The 21,863-nt window shown below is 45.0% G+C and overlaps 1 protein-coding gene and 1 long non-coding RNA gene across 5 annotated transcripts in view; both read left to right on the forward strand.

Moving 5' to 3' along the window:
- The window catches only part of FAM53B (family with sequence similarity 53 member B), a 527,638-nt gene that overhangs the window by 182,650 nt on the left and 323,125 nt on the right, over positions 1 to 21,863 (forward strand). The window lies entirely within an intron of this gene.
- Positions 3,659 to 17,880, forward strand: LOC142602540 (uncharacterized). The gene is made up of 3 exons (XR_012836278.1): positions 3,659 to 6,252; positions 14,848 to 15,093; positions 16,750 to 17,880. It is a non-coding gene; the product is annotated as an uncharacterized LOC142602540 (long non-coding RNA).

The raw sequence follows: 21,863 nt of genomic DNA on the forward strand, positions 1-21,863 counted from the left end.
TAGAGCATCTACTTTTTCCAGTGTTCCTCTATAGTTTGTCATCTTTTACCCCTAATAACAAACAGACATCATTAAATATGAATTACTTGGTATTTTGGAAGCATTTTTAAAATAATGTGTGAAAAGCACAGCTTCTCCAAAAAGGCCCTTCATTCATTTCCACCCTCATGGAGGCAGAACAGCTGAGGAAATCACAAAGCACATGAAAGCTTCGGCTATTATCCTGTGCTCCAGCAAACCACACCTTCTTCCATCCGTTATGTGGCAGCTCCTACCTTCTCTGACGATAAATGCTCATCTTTTTGAACAGCAAGGATAGGGTGAGTCCTGCAGGGACCAGCCAGCTCTGTTGTCATGGGTGGGAGCAGGAGAAATGTATGCAGTGCTGTATAGAGGCAGGACCCCACCCCCCCACCCCTTTACGTACCGTATTTCAGTAGTTTAACATGCAAACTTTAGTCAGGACTGAACATCTAGCAGAAAATTATTAGTCGTATTGCATTACAGATCCATAACCGCATACAGACTGTCCACATGGTGGGTGAAGCCTTATTGGAGCCGATGAGTGTGAGAAGCATCCTTTATTCAAGGTTGCGTTGTTCACGTGGACAGGAAACCATTGGAGGAGTACCCAGCTCTGTTCCCATTTTATCTTCAGAAAAATAAACCCCAAAGACTGAATTCTGGCTGCCCACTCTGGCTTAAGGAGTGGGACAGCGTTACCCTTCGTTCGTCAGCTCCTCTCGAGGTGTCTGTAGCAGTTAAGGCTCATTAGCTGCTCGGGTGAGGAAGAGGGTGATGGACGAGTCCCAGGTCACTGTTGGAGAGTGCAGTGACCTGCAGATGGTTACCCAGCTCCATGCAGGATAGGTCCCACAGACCCGCTGCTGAGCACAGTGCCTTTCTTCTCTACGGGACAAGTATAATGCACGTGCTTTCCTTCTGCCACCACATTTGACTGATCACAAGCTCTTGAGACATGAGTGAGCATCTCGGAAGGTGCCCTGTGCCTGACACGACAGGATGGGGATTTCTCCTCTGGTATCTATACCATCAAGTGAGTAATCCCCGTGTAAATGGTGCCAATACGCATGTAGGGTTGCAAAATAGGATATTATAAAAGGAAAAGAAAAAAGGACAGGGAAAATGATGCTGTTGTATGAAAAGCTTTACACCGCTTTGTGTCCCTGCTCCCAGGCCCTGGGAGAGGCTGTGCGTGCACATGGACCAGAGCCATGTAATCAGGACATTTTGTATTGTCTAGACTGCAGTAAATGTCAGACAGTTGGAGTACAAACACGGAGCCGCGGCCTTGCTGATACACCCTTTGATCTCTCCCTCTCTCATCTGCAGGAACAGTTCCTTCACATCAAGGTTAAAGGCAGTGTGAGAAAGGGACTGGTATTTGCATGCGGTACGGGCTCTGAGCAAAAGAGCTCGGGTTTGAGCTCCCAGCTCTGAAGTTAACCTTCAAGAGCACAAAAATGAAAACAAGATTAAAGCCAAACCGGGCAGGCGTTCCTGTGCAGCCACTGCGTTTACAGCAGACGATACCTGCATCGTTAAAGACAGTCGATGGGTGCAGAGTGGCCTCTCCAAGCGGAGCTGCTGCTCACTGGAGGAGGACCTAATGCAAGAATATAGTTTTGAAATGCCCCTTTCTTTGTGGCACTGGGATCACGTAACGGGGCTTTCTAAGCTCTGATACCACTACTTATGTCCACAGGGGTGAGCCACAGGGTTGCACAGCTCATCGTTTGGCAACCTGGACGAGCTTCATCCCTGGGAGGGAGGACCCCTCCTGCACCTGGGGGTGCTTTCAGCTTTGCGGGTGTTTATATTTTATGGGTGAGGAATCCAGTCGTCAGATTTTTCCAGGAGAGTCTCAAGGTGTTCCTGATGGTCCTCCAAATGGATGCTCCCTGCAGCCCAGACCCCTCATGGTGAGGGGAAGGCACCGTGGTGGGGGCCTGGGGAGTGCAAGGGGCTCAGGGATGGGTGGGGATGGCTTTTTCCAAGCTGAAATTCAACAGTTTGTAATTCACATGACATGAGTTTAAGCAGGAACATTTTGGTTTAATCTAGTCCTCTGCCCACACTATTCTTCTGCAGGCTAGTGGGTGGTCACATGCTAAACCAATAACAAGTAAATTAAAACCAGAAAGAAGGGCTGAGAACCATGGTTGTGCCTGGGACCTGCTTCCCCGTGCAGCACCACTTTCCCTGTCTATTATGGCTGGGCCAACCGTGCCCATGCAACCATTCTGGTGTTTCTTTGTGGCTAAAGCAACTGATATCCCAATCCAGAAATGAAGGTAAAATTACTGAACAGAGGGGGAACAAGGTCTGGGGTGAAAACCAGCACTTTCAGAGAAGTACTGGTGCCTGCCTTGCCTCGGTACAGAGTCCTTCATGTCTCCTTTCTCTTGGCAGAGCTGAAATTTTGGATTTTTGGAGAATGTGCTTTCACAATTTAAGAGAAACCTGCAACGTGATCAATAGTTATCTAAAGAACAAAAAAATAATGATGATGTGAAAATGTGAAATAGCTGGGTGGGAGGAAGCACAGCTAGCTGAGGTTGCACAAGAGTGATGAAGAAGCGTTGCAACAACAGAAACAAAGTGCTGGCAGTGGCAGCAGCTCACAGAGCTCCTTTCAGCCATGCTTCCTGGGCTAGTGCTCTCTCCACAAATCTGGGAATCCTCAAGAAATTCTCCTCCTCTGCCCAAGGGGCTCTGGGCCATCATGTTCCACCTCGATTCCTTACTCTTATCACCCAGGCCTTGCAGAACACTTTATTCTCCTCTTAAAGATTTAGCACATGCCCCCTCAGTCTTCACTTGAGGCTAAACAATCCAGATGTTGAACAGTTTCCACCAATGTTGTGTCTTCAAGCCTGCTCAGCGCTTCTGTTGCTCTCTCCAGTGCTCCCTCCCCTTGCTGTGCTCCCAAAACTGGCTGCAGCCTTCAAATGAAGATTTTCCAGGGCTTACATGGAGCAGCAGCACACCTTCAAGAAGGTTATTCTCCTTATTTAGACATCTAACCAGGATACTTGCTTTCTTTTTTTTTTTTATCGTTTTTTTACCACACCATGACTTGCATCTCGCTGGATGCCCCTATGATAACCACCCATGGCTGGTTTTCCCTTGTCTTTCAATGGAATTGATTATTCCTGCCCAAGCCTCATGCTTGGCACTTGTCCCTGCTGCCGCCTCTTTCTCCATTTTCTCAAGATCTTGCTGAGTTTTATCTCTGACAGTTTTCCTCCCCCTGCCCTTGCCGGCTCTGTCAAGATTAGGCTGCTCTGGGGGGCCATGACAGCATTGAGCTGGGGTACTGCGTCCAGCTCTGGGGGCCCCAGTGACAAGAAGGACATGGAGCTGTTGGAGCAAGTCCGGAGGAGGCCACAAAGATGATCAGAGGACTGGAGCACCTCTGCTATGGAGACAGGCTGAGAGAGTTGGGGTTGTTCAGCCTGGAGAAGAGAAGGCTCCAGGGAGGCCTTAGAGCACCTTCCAGTCCCTGAAGGGGCTACAGGAAAGCTGGAGAGGGGCTGGTGACAAGGGCAGGGAGTGACAGGCCAAGGGGAATGGCCTGAAGCTGCAGGAGGGGAGATGGAGATGGGATCTGAGGCAGAAGTCCTTCCCTGTGAGGGTGCTGAGGCCCTGGCACAGGTTGCCCAGAGAAGCTGTGGCTGCCCCTGGCTCCCTGGCAGTGTCCAAGGCCAGGTTGGATGGGGCTTTGGGCAACCTGGGCTAGTGGAGGGTGTCCCTGCCCATGGCAGGGGGTTGGAACTAGGTGGGCTTTGAGGTCCCTTCCCACCCAAACCATTCTAGGATTCCTTGATAGAGGCTCAAAAGAAAATATAATATTCAAAAGCAGTGTGAAATGTAGTCTAGGCTAGATTTACCTAGAAGACAGTTTTCTACACATTCTTTGAGGCTGAGTATGTGATGTCCATTTTTTTTGTATGATAATCTAACCCTCCATTAGGCATCCTAGCTCTCTGAATGAGTCTCTTGTCCTCACAGACCAGAGACCTGGGCCTGTCCCTCATCCAAAATGCATGCGTTGTTGGTGGAGCATACTCAGCAGCTGCTTATAGCTGCTATTTGCAGTCCTTCCCCTGCCCGACCACCTCTCCCCACTTCACACCTCCTCAGCAAGGAGCTATTTTAGGATCAGCCGCTTTGTCTTGCCTCACAGGATGAGCATGTGTCTTTAATCGCTGGTTGGGGTTTGTAGCCCTGTTCAGCAAAGCCATTGCTGCCTGTCCGACTGCTCCAGCCTCCCAAAGCCTCCTCTGGACGGACATCACTCAAGGTCTTTTTGGATGTATTATTAGAAAGATGCCTAATGCATGAAATCAGTGTTGTCCTGAATGGTCTGAGGTCAACCCATCCCCTGAACCTGGCATGTTCCTGCTGCTCCGAGCCCTGAGCCAAGAGGTCTCCACCACCACCTCCGGCAGGACCAAGGCTGCTCATTAGCTGCCACTCTAATGTCACCGGCCCCTCTTCCTGGGGGGATTTCTGGCTTGTGGGAGGAGATGGTGTATTCACACACATTAATAAATTTTTCCCAGATCTGTCTTTGATCATCCGCGTACTGAAGGCGGCAGCTACATTCCCTCATTGGGGAGCTGCACCCACGTCCCTGGATGGCACCCACGCTCTGGCCAAAGTTTTTAGTCTAAGTAAGAAATGAGATTTAGTCACGTGAAGGGGTAATACCATCATACGTGCCTCTGATGCAAGAGAAATACACATGAAAACCCACAAACAGCTGCTGTTTCCCACTCCCCACCCCTCTGTGAAAGTGCCCTTTCATGTAGAACTAAGAAGATCCAAACCTTGTGTTTCTTGCAATGCCCATACCATGGAGATAAGCTGCCTTTCTTTGCTGTATAATCTCATTTTTTCCTCAAAGCCTGAATTCCTGACCTGTTTACTGGTGCTGACCTATTTACTGGTCTGCTGAAGGAGAAGGGGCTGCCCATGCAGAGAAGTTGATTTACGTGCCGCCTTGTGACCGTGCCTTCACAGCTCTGGCAGCGCACACCCAGGTTTGGAGGTGACTAGCATTTTTCTAGCAGAAACTTACAAAAATGTGTTTTGAGTACGTCTGACACAGTTCCACGGCTGGAAAAAAAAGAAATACTGAGGGCTCGCTAACAAGCAGTTGGCAGGAATTATTTTAAAATCTGCGTTCCTTAGAGAGCCCATCATCAGCACAGATGATGTAATGGGCATGACTAAATAGTTAAGTCATATGTAAAAGCAATGGGAACAGCGATCTTTCATGTTATGTCCAATTACATCATTCTTCCCAACAAGATTCCGTGCAATTCCCAATGTTTTCCTTCAGGAAGTATAGATCATAAATGAGTGTGATGTACATTTTGCTGTGTGGCAAAGAGCAACAGCAAATTTTGTAAGGAGATTTGAAAATTTGGAGTAGACGTTTTGGTGTTCATTTGTATTTATTCTTCATCCAGGACAACTGGACTTTCCCAGGATGTTTCTCCTTCCCGTGACTCTTGCTGTGCCTTATTCATTATATTCTTTAAGCCTCACTTAAATGAAAATTTCATTCATTATAACTTCATCACCTTTAATTTCTAAAAGGTCTATCTAATTATATCCATAAATACCTCAGGAGAGGAATTGTAATCAAACATTCACATATATTGAAAGCTTCTCCCTGAAACAATGACTCGTCTCATTCTAGATGCCAGAACACATGCTTTGCATTTTTGATACCTGAAGTATTTTTTTTTTTTTTTACTTATAAAAGCTTGGCCTATAAAACTTCATCAGCTAACATACATGTTTAACAGCTGTGTTTAGATCTCATAAATCCGTGCACACACTGCCTTGATTTGGGAACGAGCGGTCCGCAGGGCTTCCCGCTCCCCTTCTTCATCTCACCGTTTCCGGTTCTGCATGGGAATAAAAGCCATCCTTGCTGATGGCCCACTCCATCATCTGATTTTACTGAACTCCTTATTTACTATTTTACCTGCAGGGCATTTCAGACAGCCTTGAGGACATCTGGGAAGTTTCCCATGCTTTCCGTGCCTGGGTTGCTTCCAGGGGATTGCTTTTAGAGATGAATTCAGGGGAGGTTTTGGTCCGGACGCAGCAGGGATGGTGCAGCTCTGCCTAGGAAATCCCAAAATACAAGTGAACATGCCTAGTGTTGCATTTCCTACCTTCAGACCCAGCAATGCCGGGTTTTCTCAGCAGGTGAGGGGAACACGTTTCTGTATGTTTTCCATTGGACGCGGCACACTTTCCTTCCCAAAAGGCATGGGGTGAAGGAATATTCCAGGCTTGTTCGTTACCTTAGGAACTTAATCTGTTTGATGCCACCTGATGACATTTCATTAAGCAATAAACTGCTGGACCCTGTTTCGCTGAGCCAAGTAGAGGAAATAAGAAGCAACACTTTAGAATGACTCTTTCCCTATTGCCTGATGCTCTTCCCAACTCTTATGTTCTTTTAAAACAACTTTATTCCAAATATCATTAAAATTATTGGCCTTATACAAAGTTTAACCCAGCACAAGGCTAAAGGTTTTGAAACAAACCTTTTTCTTAAGTGCAGGAAAATTGTGGCCTTTAATGTAGACTGATAAAAACCAACAGACTTTTTTTCTCTGAGCTAAAGGTGTGTATAAATCACAGAGGTGGGGCAGGATGTCGAGGAGGATTTTACGGTTTCTTGGGGCTGTATAGCAAAGTCTGCTTTTTGCCCTGATTCATCTGGCTCCAGCTGGTCTGTATCACCTCCAGTGATTTGCAAGAACTATTTATTTCTACTGCTTGTAAACCAGTTTCCTCCCATGCAAATCCTCCCTCAAAACGACCTTTTCCCGGATATATACAGATTACTCAGCCCAGCATCCTCTCGGGCCGGGGATGCGCTGGGACTGCACCCTCTGTTATGGTTTCCCCAGTGCCCCAGCTCTCCTGTGTGCTGGTTTCCTTCACTGGGGGGGGTGTGAATGGACCTTCTGATACAAATTAATTATTTCAAGCAATGGTGTTATAAACGTGTGTGTAAAAAAATGACCAAACGAGCTGCAAAACCCATGGCTATCTGATGCCAAATACTGCTTTTCCTAGATAACATGGTATATTTTTCCATACATTTCTCTTCCACCGAGTGCTTGGCAATTTCCCATTCCCCATTGAGAGCGTTTTGCTGCCCAGCTGGTTCCCCCATCCCCAGGCTGCAGGGGACCATCGAGCTGGGGTGTCACCGCTGTGGTCCATGCAGCCACGGGACCACCGCCACCCTCGGCCTTTTAGAAATCAAAGGTGACAAAGTTATAATGAATGAAATGTTCATTTAAGTGAGGCTTAAAGAAGCCTTTGCGGCTTGAGTGGCCTCACCGCTGGCTTGTTCCTGGTGTAAAAAGGGACAATTTGGTGTGACACAGCTGAGCGAAGCCCCCCATCGCTGTGTCTGCCTGGTGCGCTCCTCTCCCGGCAGCTCCAGCGCAAAATGGATTGCTGTCGGCACTGCAAGAGCAGGGCTCAATTAAAACTGGCTATTGGAACGTCAGTCTTTAAAACGTGTCATCAGTTGTAGTATTCCTCCTCATCCCCCAGCGATGAACACCTGGAGGAGGAACTGGTAATGACGAGCATCACGCCTGTTTCAACACGTCCTAGAGGAAGCCCGGAAAACCACGGATGACCAGTTCAGCGAGCCGGCACAAGCCATCCTCGTACAAATGGCTGGCACCCTGGTGTTGTCAGGATTTGGGACATCCTATTTTCCCTGCTACACCTGTATATTCTGGAATGATGCTTTTGTAAGAAAGAGGACCTGTATGGATATTGACCCACTGTGCCCCACGGTCTGCTTGGCACTCTCCCACAGACTGCTCTAACCTGGGAGTTTCTCTGAAGAACCCCTGCCGCTGCAGTTGCCTTGGCCAAAGTCTCGCCCCGTCCTCCTTCCCTGGGAGACGAGCTGGACTATCCCAGCAGCCCCAGTCCCAGCGAAACAGCCGTGCCCCTCCCTGCCATGAAATCACCGTACGTAACTCAATCAATGGCCCACATTAATAACATTCCTGATGAATGCTCGGGCTTGCAGGTTTTGACTCAACACAGCTTCACGGCTGTGCAACCGCTTTCTCACAAGGTGCCTGGGAGCAGTTGGTATTTACAGACCTACAGGGCAAGTAAGAAGAGATTGATGTGTTCGTGTCAAACCTGCCTGCACCGAAGACAGGCAGCAAATTATATTAAAGCAACAGTGAAGCAACCTGAAGATAATGTGTCTAGTGATAAATTAATTGCAATTTAAAGTTAGTTGGTTTTCCTTTACAAATCCCAAAGAAAGCAAGAGGCACTATATAAAGCAGATGGTATCTTGTCAGTCAAGGGAGCAGAATGAACAAAGCTTGCAGGGATTCAAACCTGTGTTAAGGAAAACCTCTGCTACGGAGTGAAGATGAATGATGGATACTGAGACAATCATTAAAAACTGGCGTTCTTTTTATTGCCTGTTATGTCTGTATCTTTGTCTCTAGGCACCTGTGCTTCTCCCCAGTGGTTTTGTGGAAACCATGCAGAGTTTTGTTTCTTTGGCGATGGGCAAGAGTTTTCAGTGGCTAAATGCACTTTTACACACACTCCCAATTTATCAGTCTGCATGTTATCCGAGTGCTCAGACACTGTAGCATCTCAGAGTCAGTCTGTTTTGCTTTTTCTAGACTATGTCCAAAGTACCCAAACAACGCACCCCACGTGTCGGTGCTGGTGTGCAGTGGTACGCAACCTGCTCCCTGGCTGTGGGATTTCTCACCGTGATCATCATCTCCCCACGGAGGAAGGAGCAAAGGCTTGTCGCAGCAGGCTTATCATGTGGCTCCCGAATTGCACTGCAAGGAGTCAGCTTTCCTTCAGAGCTCAAAGCCATGAATCACGGTGAGCCCATGATCCAGCAGAAGCTCAGATCCACATAATTAAGGCACTCTTAATATCAAGGGGCAGGTTCTCCCTCTTGTATAACAGTGCTTAATGTTGCAGTGGTAAAGCACACCCTATTGCTTCTGCCCTCATTTAAAATAGCTGACTTGTGGGGCATCCTCTAAGAGTGACCTTTCATTTCCCATTAGGTGTTTTCAATCTGCTGAACTAGAACTTTAATTTATTACATTCAGTGACTTTTGGATGGTCTTACTTTGCTTTCTGCAGAAACTTAAAAAGAGGGAGAAAAATGGGGTTTTTTTCAAGGTCCCTGTGTTTTTCTGCCATGTCAAATGAAATGTCCTTGTAAAAATTGATTTTAAGGTACTTTCAGATAATACCCAAGCATTTTAGGAGTCACATATAACTCCAGTTTGCAGTTTTCAGACTGGGTATGGATCTCTTGGCCTGGGAAACTCCACTATGAAATAACAGCAGATGTTGATGGGGTTATCATTATGAGACCTGCACTGCAGAGCTGCCTTCTTTCTGCTATAAAAAGGGTCAAATGAACAAGGAGAAACTTTCTCTGAGGAAACTTTTTCAGTGAAGATTTTAATGTCCTCTATAACAGAAGTTTTGCAGTTACTTTTCATTTTGCAGCTGCATGGCACAAGGGGCACAGAGTGAGATTGCTAATGTTGGGAAAGTTTTGGGGCTGTATCTTCACCCTGAAGCTGTCTGTCCCTTGGACCGTCACTGAGATGCAGGAGCCCATCAGGGAAGTCCCACCATAAAAGAAATGGCACCAAGGTGGCCTCATAAACACTTTTTAAGATGTGGGGAGACAGTCTCCAGACTGAAAAACATGCAGTCGCAGCAAGGATCAATTTGTCTTTTCCCTTCCCTGTTAAAATCCTCACTTGTTGATGATGACCTCAACGGCTGGCAGGAAGATGGGGATAACTGTGCCAAGTTTTCATCCTTAGACCACCCCTGGAAACCCAGACCCTTGCACATCCAGCGAAGGGGTCAGTTGGTGCTGCTCACTCTCCTGCACCTATTGAGAAGCTCAGACTCTCGGCGGGACGCAAAGACACTGGTTTCAGGAAAAACTCCTTTTGATCCATTGTACAATCCAAGACATGCCCTTTTTAAAAATGAGGCTAGCTGAAAGGAGTCTGAAAACCAAGTGTACGAATCCTGTGTTTTACTCCTTCCTGCTCTTTTTCTTCCTCTTGTCTCCATCTCTCGGTTTGGGGCTTGCTGCTCTATTTCCCCCTCCTAAGCCTTTATTACCTTTATTCATTTTAATTAAGCTCTGCCTCAGATTCAGAAGCTTAATAAGGTTTAAAGAAAGGAAGTGAGCTTGCCCAGCAGACTGACTTTCCCCAGCTTAGCATTTCACGGTCGCAGTTACCCTGCGGCATCTCCTGATCTGAGTCCCTGGAGCTCCTTCAGCTCTCAGGGCGTGGAGGTGGACAGGAGCTGGAGGGCTGCAGCGGGCTGGCAAGGGGATGCTTTGCTTCCAGAGTCATTGGCATGGACCAGCTATGGGGCACAACCATGTGGGGTGACCACCCCGTGTTTTTTTGAAGGGTAAACTGACCTACTCCCATCCCCGCTGGATGCCACAGCCCTGACAAAGCTGGCTGCAGGGGCTCCTGCCAGGTGGGTACCAGGGACACCCACTCATGAGTCCCTCCAAATGAACAACCTTGCTGGCTCTGAGTCCCCATGGTGACACTGGGTGACAGGAACATGCTGGAAGTGGATGATGCCGTGTCCACCTTCACTTCCAGGGCTGGGTTCCCCCGTGGCAGCCTCCCTACCAGCTGCTCAGCATGGTTTCTGCCTTGGACACCAAAGAGTTAATCCCCATCTGAACTCCTACAGGTAGCAGATTTCTGGTGAAGGTAGACCTTCAGGCTGCTCTTTAATAGAGGTCAACGCTTTTTAACTCTTGGATGGTGGTGATTCACCATGCAGCTCTCTGGTGCTGTCATTAAACTTCCTTTGCTAAGTGCTCTGCAAATGCAGCTCCTTGTTTATCCTGCGATCACACACCGTTACTACCCAAACAGCCCTCGGTCATGTACATCATCTCTGCATCTTATTACACAGTTAGCATCTTGTTAGATGTAAATATGCTATTCCAGAGCTCGTTACTCTTCAACCAACAAATGAATACATTTACAAAGTTAAATACTCGGCAATCTGGTATTGCTGGCAGTACTTTTCCATGCTCCTATAATTAAACAGGTCCTAACCAAGCTATGTGTAGGAGTCTGGCTAGGTCTGGAAAGAATAGGTTTATTCTCTAGATACCCTTCTGCTGTACTGCTCTAAAAGTGAGCACTGAGTATTTCTGTTGTTTACAGCGATTATTTATTCTTACTGCATGCCTAGATTTCATCCACACCAGCCTACTTCCCACTCAGTGTTTTCCCTCTGCATTACCTTTATTAGTAACGTGACTTCAGAATAAGTTTCTGGAGAAGCCATAGAAGTTTGAATGTAATCAGCTTGAAGTTGCCTAATGGAACATCTCACTGCAAATATTTGGTATTTGTGTGCTCTCAATCTCCCAGCAGAAAGATGCTGCTGCTTCTTTTTCCTACCACCCTTGTGGCCTGTGATCCTCAGCTGATGGAAACTGCCTAAAGATCCATTTTGGAACAAAGTTAGTAGATACTTGGATCCCAGAGCCTGTCCGAAAGCCAAGGGATCGACTGGAGAGTTGGGAAAGGGCAAGAGACCCTGGCCCAAGGTAACCACTGACGCGTGCAGGCACCGTTAATGTACGTGATATACCCAGAGGACCAATACCACTTTCTGTCATCTTGGCAGTTACCCACAAGTCGTATTTTCCATGCTTAAGGATCGTCTTTGAAATGCCACTTGTGTCCTGGACACAGTAGCTACTCTTGCCTTTCATGTATTTTTCTTCCTATGTATTTATCTTGGCCGCTGCAAGGAAAAATCCCTTCCCCGATGCAGTCTCGCTTCCCCTGCGCTTCCTCTCTTAGCCCACGTGAGCACACAACACAGCAGTACTTGTAAAATCCTCGCCGCGGCTGTACGACACGCTTGCATGGCACGGACCATGCTGCGTAGACTCACCGTGGGGGTCACATCGCTACGTTAATGATCCTTTTCTACTTGAATTCAGAAGCAAGACTCATTAAGGATCTTAAATTAATGCCGTGTGATAATCTAGAGTATATTCCTGACAATGAAAGCAGTATTTCTGCTTGAGCACAGGGGGAATAAAAATCACAAGGGGCTTTGCAGAGCCTTAGACTGTGCATTTCAGTCGGGAAATAACACCTTTCTCGTTCCTTTCTGCGCCTCAAAGGACAGCTCATGCTGCCAGCCCAAATGTGCACAGTCTCTCACATCCAAGGAGGGCTGGACACAAAGATGCCAAAGTACAGGGCACATTTTAATATGCTGGGGGTATGGACCAGCGTATGACATTGGTATTCCCAGGGAAGAAGGAGAAAGCAAGAGGCCACGTCAGAGGTGTAAATGCTTGGTCCTTGAAAAGCAGGCTGATGCAGGAGGGTCTCCTCAAATGCCCAAGGATTCAGCTTCAGACTAGAGCCAGAGGCTGGATATTAATGGCACTTGGATGAACGTAACCAAGTCTGAGTGCAAGGTGAAAAATTATGAACAACCAGCAAACCAGCCTGAAAAAAAAAAAAAGATACGGGAATAAAATATTTCCAAGTGAAGCTACTTTCCTCCCCCTGCCATGTACAAGCAAGAAATGGAAAAAAGACCAAACCTGCATCCCTGGTCCCTGCATATTTCACACTGGCTTGCCAGAGTGTCACGCAGTGCCAGCGGATTGACATGCTGTGGTGTAATCCATAGGTGCTGCCGGGCACCCGGGATCTCCCGCTGTCCTGCCGAAACGAGCCGTGATCTGTGGCTCATCAGGCAGCAGCAGCTGAGGAGGCTGCGTTTTAATGAGCAAAGGAGCAGTGGGGATAAAAAATCATTTTGCCTCCTGGTTTTCTGCCCCGAGTTCCCCCCCCATCGCCGATTGCTCCGTTCCTGCAGCAGGGCTTTGCCCTCTGCAAATAAAGAGGACAAACCCAGCCTAAAGGATTTGTGGTATGTCTAATAAAAAGCCTCAGCTGCTCATTTTTTTGTTACTGACCGCAACAAGCAGTTGGATTATTGCACATTACAGCCTCCCTGTAGCTGGAACTCAACAAGTTTTATAGCCGGCATTTTGCTCTTGATAGTTCAGCTTATGATGTAGAATTGGACTTGAACATCAGCCCTGGTTTTATGAGCATGCGTTGGGTTAAATGCGGTGAAATTACACCGTGCACCTGACAGTGAGGCAGGAACATCCATTTATAAGTGGTGATGTTATCAGGAATAGCAGAGTTGGCCGGAGAAACACATTCGACCTTGCAAGTGCTGAGTTTTAGTACTGGAAACCATAAATATTACTGCTTCGATTAGGAAACACAACTGCACCGAATGACCAGTGCATCCAGTCCTAGAGCTTGGGTTTTATTGCTGGCTAGTGATAAAAGACTGTAAATATTATTTTTCTCTTAGATACTTATCAGATTTTCTTTACATAGTACATTATTAATGCCCTCTGCCTATCCCTAAGAGGAAGGGGAGTGCTACTACCATTTTACAAATAGGTAACGAAGGCACCGAGGAGCTGAACCGGCTTGCTTAATGTCAGACATAAAGTCTGCTCCGGAGTAAGGAGACTTGGCTTTGATTTGCAAACCCCAGCCCTCTGCACTAACCAGGGCACAGTATTTCCTTGTTCTTCTAGCTTCTGAAAGGGCCACTGAGGGTTTGGATAAGAGCCCTTTTTAACAAATGGGAAAAAAAGAGAAAAAAAGAATCAACACTTTTGGCCTATCAAGTGTTATTTGCTGAAACTGAGCACTGGATTGTGAATCTCCCAGATCAGAGGTTGGCTCTGTTGCGTGTTTGTATGTTGTCTAACACAGTGGATAATTAGTCCCAGTTGGGATACTTTGGATGTACAAATTATGCAAATATATTTACTACAAAAAATAAAACCGGTTAAAAAAAATGGGCAAAACCTTCCTGCTGTCTAAACCAGTTTTTCATTTGAGCCTCAGCATTTTCAGTTAAAATTCAAACAATTCATTCAGTATAACAGCCTTCGCTTTCAGATTCCCTAATCGTCTCCTCTGGGGAAGTAATAAAAAACATTTTTCCAATCATTTTCATTTTAGTTTTTCTAGATAAAAGAGGGCTTATTCCCAGCCTCGATCTATCAATTGTTGCTTGATCTCTTCAAAAACCACTCTTATTCCGCTCAGGGCTGGCGCGTAATCACGTTGTGAACAGAAACGCTGCTCATGGGTGACGAGGCTGGTTAAAAATGAGCAGTCAAGAAAAGACGGGGGTTGAAAAACACTTGGTTCAGTCTTTGCCCCTAGTGACCTTACACATGATGGGAACAGTTTTAGACCAGTGACACATAATTTTTGAAATCCCATATGAAAATAGCTATGAAAATAGTTGGATTAGAAAAGTGTTGACCAGTTAGATGTTGGAAGATAAGAGATTGGGATTCCCAGTCCGAGATGTACGATGTGAATCACCACAGCTCCACTGACTCAGCGGCTCGGTGTCACGTAGCTTCTCAACTCCTTTCATTCTTCTTATTATTGAATGTTTGGTCCCAAAGTAATGGGAATAACAACTCTTACTCGTGTGGCCCCTATACCTCTCAAAGTCTTGAAAGGAAAATAAATGATAAATTAAATCTCTGAGATTTGTCCCTATCAGAAGTAGAGTTTCATTGCTGTATAACACATTTTCCAGAGAAAAATAGAAAAGAGAACTGCAATTTGCAATTTCAGTTGTTAATTCTTCTCTAATGTTCTTGTTTTACAGAGGCACATACAGATGAGGCCCCCAAACCCAGAAGAGCAGATACATCTGTGCTGCAGAGTCAGGTTGCTTGGTGGCCTTGCAGACCTTGGCACTGTCGTGAGCGCTAAGCATGTTTCATAGCTGAACAGAAGACACGTTACCAGAAAATCATGATTTTCCTGAAAAACTCCCACACTTATTTCCACAGGTTTCAGAAGACTGGCCCAAATGCATTTTTTCCTGTCAACTCCAGGCATGAGACAACAGGTTCGTGGTTAAGATGATAACACAGCCTTCAACTGCTGATGCATTACAATTCATAATACCCTTTCTTTGTGCGTGATCCTTCCCAAACTCGCCTGTGGAGGCATTCAGAGACATTCAGCTGGTTGTTTTAATAAGAAAACCCTTCAAAACACCGATGTGTTTGACTTCAATTCTAAAGAGTCAAGACGACACTTAATGCTTTATGCGTGGATTGAGGGGATGATGCTGAGCACTGCTGAATTAATGAAGCACTCTTCCTACCCAGACCTCTGCTTTTGGAAATCACTTTTTGGCTTCACTGGTTTTACCAAACCATTGGGAATAAACAGGAAAATTAACACATCATAAAACTAATTTTCTTAAGAATTATAGGAAACATGCAGCCAGCTAAAAAGCAGGTGAGACAGGCAAAGCTGTCCTGTACTTGGAGCTCTATTTCTCTAGCTTGGCTGAAAAAGAAATTTCAAGAATAAAAATCATGATATCGACAAATAACATTTTATCAGGAATAATGTTTTTGTTATTATGGGACATTGTGTTTTACACAGTGTGGGTTACTCAATGAAACCGGGTAATTACTGACACTCCACTGTCCCCAGTAATATTGGTGTGGCTTCACAGAACTCTTCCTTTAGCTGAATATGTGATGCTCGTCTCCATTAAAGCTTTAGTGAATGGGTATTTTATTAGGAACTGTTGAATAATATCTACACTAAACCAGTACCAAATTTCTAATGGAAAATGTTCCCATCAGAACCCATGGCACTTAGAAAGGATGGAGTAAACTTCTTACTAGATAAAAAAGAACTATAAAGTAATATAAAATAAGAAACAACAAAGGACAGCTTGTTTTTTAAAAACTATTGAAGAATTAGCCACAGAAATTTCTTGATGAACAAATTCAGTCAGTTCCCAGATCATTCAAGAACAACGTGACATATTTCACATTGCAATCTTCTCACAAGTTTATTTATAATTTCCCATCTACATTTTCTCCAGGGCCTCGTATTTCTGTTTTTTCAGGATAGCTAATGATAGCAGCCACTTCCGAACCTTTAACATCAAAATGTCACAGATGCAAATAAGACACATACATCTCGTGACCCTTCACATCAGGGTGCAAAAATGCCGCACAGCTGTTCTTTAAAAACAGGAGAGCTACTACTGACCTGCACAGTCCTTGGGACCCCTTGTATCACTTCTTGTGAGACGGAGCTCTCCTGATCCACACCGGTTAGAGGGGAGGGTACATGTGCATGGGATGGGGAAGCCAAGGTCTCCTCCCCCCGCTCAAAGTGGCTGGGGGTGACACACCTACCCCATGTGGGCATGTGCCCCGACCCCAAGGCAGCGCAGAGGTTTGGTCCAGGTGTACCCACAAAAGACAGTGAGGTCTTCACCTGCCACCCACTCGCCCTGGGAGCTTCCCAGCAAAACTTCCTGGACTTCAAGGCCAGGTTGGATGGGGCTCTGGGCAACCTGGGCTAGTGGAGGGTGTCCCTGCCCATGGTAGGGAGTTGGAACTAGGTGATCTTTAAGGTCCCTTCCAACCCAAAGCATCCTATGATTCTATGATTCTGTGACTTTCCCTGCTTGCCCCTGCTGCCCTATCAAATATCGCTGCCAAAACCAAGGGGGTTTGTCCTTGCTCTGCAGGCAGCAAGACTACATTTGCCAGCATTGCTGAGAAAGAAGCCTAGAGGGTCTTCCCATTAGAGAAATGTGAAGCCATTAGATCCTCCCACCTTTATTTGGAGCCATGAAATTCTCTGTTATCAGTGACCTCAGTTTCTACTTGCTCTGAGCTATGATTGGCATAGAGCAAATTCAACCGACGTGGAAATCAGACACTTATTCCTAGTCCCTCTTATACAGAGCTTACAAAGAGGCTACTGTCGTCACCTAAACAGAAGCACAGGTTACATTAAAGTCACTTTTTGAAGCCAGCTCTGCTTTTTCCACGCACGGCGCAACGATGTTATTTTCAATCTAAAAGACTTCTATTACCCTTCAGGGAAAAGAATAAGAAGAAAACCAGCAAAAGTCAAATCTTTTAGGGAAGACGAGCGTTAGGATTTGTGTCTGCTCCCTGACAGCCTCTGTTGAAATGAATGCAAAGCGTCTGCCAGGCGCGGTGGTGAACGAGGGGATGGATGCCTTTGAGATTTAAGAGTGCGACATACCAAAATAAAGACATAACAGCTCCACAGTACATGCGCCACAAATCTCTGTAAGTGTAATTACACACCAGGTTGTAGGAGACCATATCCCACTGCCACATGTTATTTATCAGTGAAATCTACAAAATTGCAGAATAATTAAAGGATAGTTTTCATTATATTTGTACCCAGTGACTCAATAAAATCACTTTCACAGCTGTTTTGACATAACATTCACTTTATTTACAAAGAAATTGTTATGCTGAAACAGCTGTGAAACTGCTTTTAATGTTGCCTGGCTTTACATCTCTTCGTAACTGGCACACTAATAGAAATCCTATTTATCCAAATTTTCCTGTGTGTTGAATAAGCTACAGAGGATAACATTTACAGCACATTCACAGGACTCTGTGCAGTGAACGCACTTGCTGCTTGAATTTCTGTAGTTCTCCCTGATACTTCTCTGTAGGAAAAAAGAAAAGATCGTTAAGGTCTTTTAGATCAGAGAATATTCCCCGTTATATAAACAGAAGCCACTTACCTAACACTTAAAGAAGCGCAAACCTGTGCACAAGGAATGTACTTCATGTCGGATTTAGTTACTTCTGTATTCGACTGGAGAAATTATGCTGAAAGCTGTTGCCTTCCACCAGTACAAAACTGGCAACAGAACTGGGCCAGTGGATGCTGGTTCACAGGAATTGTCCCACAAGTTTCTGCTTGCTGCACCTTGCTGACATTTTCCTATTTTAACTGGAATTTTTCAGCTTTTCCAAAAGTGATTACATCTTTCAGTACGTTTATGAGACTTTTTTTTTTTTTTTCCTGGTGGTCTCTTGAACTTCCTCTGCACATCTCAAGGAAAAAGTTATCCTGTCTTTACATAGTGGGGTGGATTGTTCTCTGGGTGCTCCTGGTTTTCTGGACATGAAGCAAAGCCAAGTTTTGGGGCTGATGTGGTTCCAAGAGTGCACAGGGCTAAGCCATAGCATCACTCATAATACTACTGCTGTGAGCCATGAAAATGCTGTGAAAAGAAGCCAGAAGTTGTCAAGAGAAGCACTCATGTGATCATAAGTTTAAAAATGAAATAAGGTGATACTTTGATTTTTCCTTCTTGTATGAATGCACCGTATAGCTCAGGGCTAGGTCCTCTCCTGGGATAGCCTGGCGCATCGCCACTGATTTCCACGGTCTCTAATTGCACGGTGACATACCAGGTTTTCCCGTGCATTTTCCTCTTTTTTGCATGATGGATGGTGCTTGCCCATAAGCCCAGTTGTTCAGTAGTTGTGTTCAGTCCTACTCCGCTGCCTTACTGCCCGTACCCCGATAAGCCCCGTGTTTAATAGGGCAGTGCTCCAGAGAGGCCCCTTGCTTTGTGACACATCTGGAACGAGGGAAGAACAGAAACCCTGCAGCTGGGTAATTAAAGACTGTATTTAATAAGTACACAGAGCCAGTCAGTCCCGTGGACTGATGCTAACGTTGATTCTTTTGGACTCAAGATTATGCATTTCATTCAGCAGCTTTAATTAATTTTTAACAGTTTTCTGTGCAGGGTTTCCTAATAAAAGTGAAGCAGAGCCAAAAAGTTCAGTTTCTGAAAACCACTCACTAGATATTGTCCGTTCTGCAAAGGTTTGCATTCAGGAAGACTGGGGGATGCTGAATTTCCTAATCCCTTGTAATAAGGCATCATCCAGGCTCACTGTCATGTTTCCTTTTGAGAAGACATCTGGCAAGAAGAGAACAGGGAAAGCAAGGCTTCAGGGCTGGCATGGCATTTTTAAGGGATAGTCTCCAAAGTGATTTGTTGCATGTTGCATAAAGTATAAATTAAGCCATTTACATTTAGGTTGCAAAGGGAGATACTTAATGAAAACTGGGGTGAAAAATCCAGCCGTGTAGAAAGTGTGGTGATACCCTGAGCTTTCATGATTTTGTGTCTGCAGATTTATGAGAAGGCATGTTTGCCCAATCAGCAATAATCAATAAACCATTACCTTCTGAAAACAAGCAGAGGGCATGTAGCAGCCTTTGAGGTGATGCAGGAACATAATTTCTAAGAAAAATCAAATTCTGTTTCCTGGTTATAACAGGTGGTGATGGTCACTCTGGACACGAGGCATTTGTGAGGCACAGGAGCTGAAAGAGTTTCATTCATACAAGTCATCGCCACTTTTGGTAGGTATGATTTATACAAACTGATGATTTAAGGGAGATCGTTATGCAGTGTTTCAGAACAATAAAGCAGAACACTCTGAAGGCAATCTAAGTAATATGCCTGTGCTGTGCATCTCAGCTAAGGGCTTCAAGTATCTTGAGAAGTGATTTCAAGCTTATACATTATTCATCTGCAATAACTGTCTTTTAAAATATAACTGTTAGAGGTAACAACAATCAATGCTTATTCACTATTGCCATCGCTACCCTTAACAAGGACTAGCCTGTAATTTCAGCGCACAAGAATATTCCTGAAATCTCTCCCCTTTTCTCAGGTTCTTACAAAAATGCAGTGAATTGTGACAAAATCGGGCTGGTTATGTGTATCCTTTCCCTGGAACTTCTTCAGCATCATGGCTAGTTTCAGTGCTGAAATCTGCTGAAAGCTTCACTGTTTTGTGAGTTGAAATACCTGCAGTCAGAGAATTGTAAGTCAAAATTATAATGATATAAACCCCCTGCATTTGTGATGTAGTGTAGACATTTCTCTGCTTTTCTTTCAGCTAGGTATGTTCTACAAGCTGGTTTCCAAGGATAAATATAATGGAAAAAGTATTTAGGCCATGTGCTATTTCTGTTGCTTAGTTTAATGATTTTTAAATATATGTCACATTGTGAAAAGCTGCCTTTCCTTTTTGAATTGTATGTTATCAGCTAGACCCATTGCTTCTGGCACAGATATGAGCGTTACACAAAAAAATGCCATGAAAGATGTCATGGTTTTACCCCAGCTGGTAACTAAACACCACGCAGCCACTCACTCACCCCTTCCCCCTCAAGGGTATGGGGAGGAAAACAGAAAAAAACAGCTTGTGGGTTGAGATAAAGACAGTTTAATAGGATAACAAAGGAAGATGATGATGATGATGACGTTGATAATAATAGTAATAAAAATAATACAAGTGATGCACAAATGCAATTGCTCACCACATGCAAAAGGGAAAAAAACCCAATCCAATGCCCAAACTGTTTCCGAGCAGCGATCCTGCCTACCTGCTAGCTTCCCCAGTTATATACGTAACATGACATTATATGGTACGGAATATCCCTTTGCCAGTCTGGGTCAGCTCTCCTGGCCATGCTCTCCCAGTTTCTTGTGCCCCTGGCAGGGCGTGAGAAGCTGAAATGTCCTTGATTTAGTGTAGACACTACAACTGCCTAGCAAAAACTAAAACATCAGTGTGTTATCAACACTATTCTCATCCTAAATCCAAAACACAGCACTATACCAGCTACTAGAAAGAAAATTAACTCTGTCTCAGCCAAAACCAGGCCAAAGATCAGAGGTAATCACAGCCAGGGGCTTCTAGACATCCGTTAACCAAACATCACACTGGCAAGAAGTAATTTTTTTTTTCTTTCCTAACCTGAATAAAGAAAGTCTAGTACAACGCCGACTGGAGGGATGATAAGCCTGGATGAGGCAAACTGGGCTGGCCAGACTCAATATGTTCATTCACTTGATTTTAACTTTGAATTGGATGAAACACTTTGGTTTGCAGAGCTGGTTGAGATGCTGCTCAGATACAGTATTTCCTCCTTACGCTCTCAAATCCTTCACAAAGACTTAGATATAAGCATTGTCCCTCTGTTATATGAGCAAGCGTCCCTCTGTTCATCAAGCACAGAGATATATTACCTGTGCCATTGCCACCATTAAGATGGAGTGCAAGATAAAGGCATAAAATAAGATTTTGAGAGCAAGGGAGACAATGAGATGAAAAAGAAAGTCTGATTTTCTCTAGAACATGTAGATTATTTTCTAAATCTTAAATTGTGGCTACTTCTGGGGAATGCAAATCAGATAGCACAAAGGAAGAAAAATGAGTTAGATGCACAGCCAGATAAGTCTGGTTACTGTTGAACCAAGTACCTCAGCTGAATACAAGTGCCACTTGCACAGATGCGTTGCTCCCTAAATGCTGCGTACCTCCACCCCTTTCCACGTACACCTCCTGTTAGAGGTGGGGGGCTGTAACTTGAGGCCACTGTCATTTGCACCTGTAGCACCTTCAAAGTCATCTGTTTGATTATGGACACTGCAGTATTTTTCTTCGTTCTTTTTTCAGTAACACTGGCATAAATTAGAGCAATTTTCACTGAGCCGCAGAGTAAAGAGGCTGCTGCAAGGGACGGCAGATGTGCAGCTGGAGAGCTGGATGTGGCCAGTGATGCTAAGTGAATCTCAGCAGGGATACGTCCGTGCACACCCTTAGCGTTCAGTGGGAGTACTTTGAGTGGGAGAAATTCTGATGTATACACTGAAAATCCCTCTAAATGCCAAGATTTGCTGAGATTGTGAGCAGCAAAGTTATGAATGATTCTGAACGTCAGCCACCTCTTCAGGGAGAGATTAAATAAGGTTTTCATTTTGGTAAATATGAG

The sequence above is a fragment of the Balearica regulorum genome, chromosome 7, assembly GCF_011004875.1.
Source record: "Balearica regulorum gibbericeps isolate bBalReg1 chromosome 7, bBalReg1.pri, whole genome shotgun sequence".
Classification (NCBI taxonomy): Eukaryota; Metazoa; Chordata; class Aves; order Gruiformes; family Gruidae; genus Balearica; species Balearica regulorum.